The sequence below is a fragment of the Grammomys surdaster genome, unplaced genomic scaffold, assembly GCF_004785775.1.
Source record: "Grammomys surdaster isolate TR1022 unplaced genomic scaffold, NIH_TR_1.0 125574, whole genome shotgun sequence".
Lineage (NCBI taxonomy): Eukaryota > Metazoa > Chordata > Mammalia > Rodentia > Muridae > Grammomys > Grammomys surdaster.
The window spans coordinates 1877498-1884712 of NW_021620421.1; positions in this window are offsets into that span (position 1 = coordinate 1877498).

Sequence of the window (7215 nt, forward strand, 5' to 3'; positions counted from 1 at the left end):
GAAGAAGAAGAAGAAGAAGAAGAAGAAGAAGAAGAAGAAGAAGAAGAAGAAGAAGAAGACAAAAATATGTCTCTAATGTCTCTAATAACCCACTTCCTCCAACTAGGCCTTACCTCTTACAGCCCATTTAGTATGAACTTACCAGGGGAATCATCTGTACATGGTACAGGTCATTGTCCTCATGGTCCATCTCAATTTAACAGCATCAACAGTCAGGGAGTAAGTCTCTAGCAATGAGCCTTTGAGTACACCATATAGATATAAAAATTCCAGAAAGTGTCTATGTTAGAGTTTTTATTCTTCCAGCAAACCACCATGACAAAAAAGGAAGTTGTGGGAGAAAAGGGATTCATTTGGTTCATACTTCTAGAACATAATCCATCATTGGAGGAAGTCAGGACAGCAAATCAGTCAGGTCTAGAACCTGGAGGCAGGAGATGAAGCAGAAGCCATGGAGGGGTACTGCCTATTGGTTTGCTTACCATGGCTTGCTCAGCCTGATTTCTTATAGTACAAAGCACCTCCAACCCTGGTATGGTACCACTCACCATCTGCTGGACCTTCCCCCATTGATCATTAATAAGGAAATGTCTTACAACTGGATTTCATGGCAGCATTTTCTCAACGGAGGCTTCTTCCTATCTGATGACTCTAACTTGTGTCAAGTTGACACATAAAACCAGCCAATAAAGGAAGCAAAATGCTACTTTGTGAAATTATCAGTTGGAAAGCCTTACAGAGCAGCTTTTTTTTTTTTTTTAATTTTTTTATTGGATGTTTTATTTACATTTCATATGTTGTCCCCTTACCCCATCCCCCACCCACCCAGGAACCCCCAATCCCCTCACACCTCCTCCTTCTTCTTTGTGGATGTAACCTCTATCTACCCCCCCACTCCCACCTCCCCACCCTCAAAACTCCCACCCCCTGGGGCGTCCAGCCTTCATGAGGTCAAGGATCTCATCTTCCACCTGTGCCCAGCAGGGCCCTCCACTCTTATATATTCAGCTAAGGCCCTGGATCCCTCCATAAGTGCTCCCAGGCTGGTGGTTTAGACCCTGGGAGCTGTGGTTGGTTGGTATTGTTGCTCTCCTCATGGGGCCACAAATCCTTTCAGCTCCTTCAGTCTTCACTCTAACTCCTCCATTGAGAACCCCATAATCACTTCAATGGCTAGTTGTGAGCATCTGCCTCTGAATATGTCAGACTCTTGAAGACCTCTGAGGAGACATCCATATCAGGCTCTTATCAGCATGCACTTCCTGACTTCCACATCAGCATCTACCTTTGGTGACTGCACATGGGATGGATACTCAGGTGGAAAGGTCTTCAGACGGCCCCTCCTTCAGTTTTTGTCCCTCGCTTTGTCTCCATATTTGCTCCCTTGAGTATTTTGTTGCTCCTTCTAAGAAGGACCAAATCACCCCCACTTGGTCTTCCTTCTTTATGGACTTCATGTGGCCTGTGAGTTGCATCTTGGGCATTTTAAGGTTCTGGGCTAATATCCAATAATCAGTGAGTGAATACCATGTGTGTTCTTTTGTGATTGGCTTACCTCACTCAGTATGATAATTTCTAGTTCCATCCATTTACCTAGGAACCTCTCAAATTCATTGTTTTTAATAGCTGAGTAATACTCCATTGTGTAAATATACCACATTTTTTTAATCCATTCCTCAGTTGAAGGACATCTGGGTTCTTTCCAGCTCCTGGCTATTATAAATAAGGCTGCTATGAACATAGTTGAGCATATGTCCTTATTATATGTTCGAGCACCTTCTGGGTATATGCCTAGGAGTGGTATAGCTGGATCCTCGGGTAATGCTATGTCCAATTTTCTGAGGAACCGCCAGACTGATTTCCAAAGTGGTTGCACCATCTTGCAGTCCCACCAACAATGGAGGAGTGTTCCTCTTTCTCCACACCCTCGCCAGCATCTACTATCACCTGAGTTTTTAATCTTAGCCATTCTGACTGGTGTGAGATGGAATCTCAGGGTTGTTTTGATTTGCATTTCCCTGACGACTAAGGATGCCGAGCATTTCTTTAGGTGCTTCTCGGCCATTCGAGTTTCTTCTGTTGAAAATTCTTTGTTAAGCTCTATACCCCATTTTTTAATAGGGTAATTTGGTTGCCTGGAGTCTAATTTCTTGAGTTCTTTGTATATATTGGATATTAGCCCTCTATCAGATGAAGGATTGGTAAAGATCTTTTCCCAATTTGTTGGTTGTCGTTTTGTCCTATTGACAGTGTCCTTTGCCTTACAGAAACTTTGCAATTTTATGAAGTCCCATTTGTCAATTCTCGATCTTAGAGCATATGCCATTGGAGTTCTGTTCAGGAACTTTTCCCCTGTGCCCAAGTATTCGAGGCTTTTCCCCACCTTCTCTTCTATTAGTTTCAGTGTATCTGGTTTTATGTGGAGGTCCTTTATCCACATAGACTTGAGCTTTGTACAAGGGGATAAGAATGGATCAATTTTCATTCTTCTACATGTTGTCTTCCAGTTGAACCAGCACCATTTGTTGAAAATGCTGTCCTTTTTCCACTGGACAGTTTTAGCTCCTTTGTCAAAGATCAAGTGACCATAGGAGTGTGGGTTCATTTCTGGGTCTTCAATTCTATTCCATTGATCTTCCTGCCTGTCTCTGTACCAATACCAGGTAGTTTTTATCACTATTGCTCTGTAGTACAGCTTGAGGTCAGGGATGGTGATTCCTCCCGAAGTTCTTTTATTGTTGAGAATAGTTTTCGCTATCCTAGGTTTTTTGTTATTCCATATGAATTTGAGAATTTCCTTTTCTAACTCTGTGAAGAATTGAGTTGGGATTTTAATGGGGATTGCATTGAATCTGTAGATTGCTTTTGGCAAGATGGCCATTTTTATTATATTAATCCTGCCAATCCATGAGCATGGGAGATCTTTCCATCTTCTGAGATCTTCTTCAATTTCTTTCTTCAGAGACTTGAAGTTCTTGTCATACAGGTCTTTCACTTGCTTGGTTAGATTCACACCAAGGTATTTTATATTATTTGCAACTATTGTGAAGGGTGTCATTTCCCTAATTTCTTTTTCAGTCTGTTTATCTTTCATGTAGAGGAAGGCTACTGATTTGTTTGAGTTGATTTTATAACCAGCCACTTTGCTGAAGTTGTTTATCAGGTTTAGGAGTTCTCTGGTGGAAGTTTGGGGGTCACTTAAGTATACTATCATATCATCTGCAAATAGCGATATTTTGACTTCTTCCTTTCCTATTTCTATCCCTTTGACTTCTTTTTGTTGTCTAATTGCTCTGGCTAAGACTTCCAGTACTATATTGAATAGGTAGGGGGAGAGTGGGCAGCCTTGTCTAGTCCCTGATCTTAGTGGGATTGCTTCAAGTTTCTCTCCATTTAGCTTGATGTTGGCTACTGGTTTGCTGTAAATTGCTTTTACTATGTTTAGGTAGGGGCCTTGAATTCCTGATCTTTCCAAGACTTTTATCATGAAGGGATGTTGAATTTTGTCAAATGCTTTCTCAGCATCTAGTGAGATAATCATATGGTTTTTTTCTTTAAGTTTGTTTATATAGTGGATTACATTGATGGATTTCCGAATATTGAACCATCCCTGCATTCCTGGGATAAAACCTACTTGATCATGATGGATGATTGTTTTGATGTGGTCTTGGATTCGGTTTGCTAGAATTTTATTGAGTATTTTTGCATCGATGTTCATAAGGGAGATTGGTCTGAAGTTCTCTTTCTTTGTTGGGTCCTTGTGGGGTTTGGGAATGAGTGTAATTGTAGCTTCATAGAACGAATTGGGTAGTGTTCCTTCTGTCTCTATTTTGTGGAATAGTTTGAAGAGAATTGGTATTAGGTCTTCCTTGAAGGTCTGATAGAATTCAGCACTAAAACCATCTGGTCCTGGGCTTTTTTTAGTGGGGAGACTTTTAATGACTGCTGCTATTTCCTGAGGGGTTATGGGACTATTTAGATGGTTTATCTGCTCCTGGTTTAATTTTGGTACCTGGTATCTGTCTAGGAAATTGTCCATTTCATCCAGGTTTTCCAGTTTTGTTGAGTATAGACCTTTGTAGTAGGATCTGATGATTTTTTTAATTTCTTCCGTTTCTGTTGTTATGTCTCCCTTTTCAGTTCTGATTTTATTAATTTGGATACTCTCTCTGTGCCCTCTGGTTAATCTGGCTAACGGTTTATCTATCTTGTTGATTTTCTCAAAGAACCAACTCCTGGTTTTATTGATATTTTGTATTGTTCTTTCAGTTTCTATTTGGTTGATTTCAGCCCTGAGTTTGATTATTTCCTGCCTTCTACTCCTCCTGGGTGTATTTGCTTCTTTTTGTTCTAGGGCTTTTAGTTGTGCAGTCAACTTGTTAGTGTGTGCTCTTTCCAGTTTCTTTTTGTAGGCACTTAGAGCTATGAGTTTTCCTCTTAGCACTGCCTTCATGGAGTCCCACAAGTTTTGGTATGATGTGTCCTCATTTTCATTGAAATCTAAAAAGTCTTTAATTTCTTTCTTTATTTCTTCCTTGACCAAGTCATCATTGAGTAGAGAGTTGTTCAGTTTCCATGTGCACATGGGTTTTCCATTGGTTTTGTCATTATTAAAGACCAGTCTTATTCCATGGTGATCTGATAAGAGGCAAGGGATTATTTCAATCTTTTTGTATCTGTAGAGGCTTGTTTTGTGACCAATTATATGGTCTATTTTGGAGAAGGTACCATGAGGTGCTGAGAAAAAGGTATATTCTTTTGTTTTAGGATGAAATGTTCTATAGATGTCTGTTAAGTCCATTCGGTTCATAACTTCTGTTAATGTCAAAGTGTCTCGGTTTAGTTTCTGTTTCCATGATCTGTCCATTGCTGAGAGTGGGGTGTTGAAATCCCCCACTATTATTGTGTGAGGTGTAATGTGTGTTTTGAGCTTTAGTAAAGTTTCTTTTATGTATGTAGGTGCCCTTGCATTTGGGGCATAGATGTTCAGAATTGAGAGTTCACCTTGGTAGCTTATTCCTTTGATGAGTATGAAGTGTCCTTCCTTATCTTTTTTGATTAATTTTGGATGGAAGTCGATTTTATTTGATATTAGAATGGCTACTCCAGCTTGTTTCTTGGGACCATTGGCTTGGAAAATTGTTTTCCACCCTTTTATTCTGAGGTAGTGTCTGTCTTTGTCACTGAGGTGTGTTTCTTGTATGCAGCAAAATTCTGGGTCTTGTTTGTGTATCCAGTCTGCTAGTCTGCGTCTTTTTATTGGGGAATTGAGACCATTGATGTTAAGAGATATTAAGGAAAAATGATTGTGGCTTCCTGTTATTTTTGTTATTAGAGGTAAAGTTATGTTTGTATAGTTATCTTCTTTTGGGGTTGTTGGAAGATTACTTCCTTGCTTTTTCTAGGTTGTAGTTTCCCTCCTTGTGTTGGCGTTTTCCATCCATTATCCTTTGAAGTGCTGGGTTTGTGGGAAGATATTGTGCAAATTTGGTTTTGTCATGGAATATCTTGGTTTCACCATCTATATTGATTGAGAGTTTTGCTGGGTATAGTAATCTGGGCTGGCAATTGTGTTCTCTTAGGGTCTGTATGATGTCCGTCCAGGCTCTTCTGGCTTTTATAGTCTCTGGTGAGAAGTCTGGTGTAATTCTTATAGGTCTGCCTTTATATGTTACTTGACCTTTCTCCCTTACTGCTTTTAGTATTTTTTCTTTGTTTTGTGCGTCTGATGTTTTGATTATTATGTGACGGGAGGTATTTCTTTTCTGGTCTAGTCTATTTGGTGTTCTGTAGGCTTCTTGTATGTTTATGGGCATCTTGTTCTTTAGGTTAGGGAAATTTTCCTCAATGATTTTGTTGAAGATATTTACTGGCCCTTTAAGTTGGGAATCTTCATTCTCATCTATACCTATTATCCTTAGGTTTGGTCTTCTCATTGTGTCCTGAATTTCCTGGATGTTTTGAGTTAGGAGTTTTTTGCTTTTTTCATTTTCTTTGACAACTGTGTCAATATTTTCCACCGTATCTTCTGCATTTGAGATTCTCTCTTCTATCTCTTGTATTCGGTTGGTGATGCTTGCGTCTGTGACTCCTGATCTCTTTCTTAGGTTTTCTATCTCCATGGTTGTCTCCCTTTGAACTTTCTTTATTGTTTCTATTTCCAGTTTCAGATCCTGAATGTTTTTGTTTAATTCCTTCTTTGTGTTTTCTTGCATTTCTTTAAGGGATTTCTGTGATTCCTCTTTAAGGGCTTCTATCTGTTTACTTATACTCTCCTGTATTTCTTTAAGGGAATTACTTAATTCCTTCTTATAATCCTCTATCATCATCATGAGAAGTGATTTTAATTCTGAATCCTGCTTTTCAGGTGTGAAGGGGTGTTCAGGGCTTGCTATATTGGGAGAACTGGGCACTGATGATGCCAAGAAACTTTGGTTTCTGTTGCTTATGTTCTTGCGCTTGCCTTTCGCCATCTGGGTAACTCTAGTGGTACCTGCCCTCTCTGTGTAAGATTGGAATCTGTATTTCCAGTTATCTTGCTTATTGCAGAGCTCCTCGGAGTCCAGAGGTCTCTGTGGTCTTATGCCCCTAATCTCCCGGGTGGAAGAACTCCTGGGACTCGGGCCACCTCTCGGATCTGGTAATCCTTCTGTTCTGAGTGCAGTGGCTCCTCGGCTGCTCTGAGTGCAGTGGGTTCTCGATGACTCAGGATTCAGTTTCAGCTGCTCTGAGTGCAGTGGCTCCTAGATGACTCAGGATTCAGTTTCTCCACAGGACAGGAGCAGACCAACTCTGTGTCAGCTGCTCTGAGTGCAGTGGCTCCAGCTGCTCTGAGTGCAGTGGGTCCCTGATGACTCAGAATTCAGTTTCAGCTGCTCTGAGTGTAGTGACTTCTCGATGACTCAGGATTCAGTTTCTCCACAGGACAGGAGCAGACCTACTCTGTGTCTGCTCCAGTCCCAGGGACCAGGCAGGGGCCGAAGGGAAGTGGAATTCCGGAGGGGCAGGGTTTGGGTAGCTGCTGTGCCCTAGATGTCCCTGGCTCCCAGATGTATTTCTGGGGCCTAGGGAGTGAGATGAAGTTCTTACCAGCTGCTCTGAGTGCAGTGGCTCCTGGATGACTCAGGATTCAGTTTCTCCACAGGACAGGAGCAGACCGACTCTGTGCCTGCTCCAGTCCAAGGGACCAGGCAGGGGCCGAAGGGAAGTGGAATT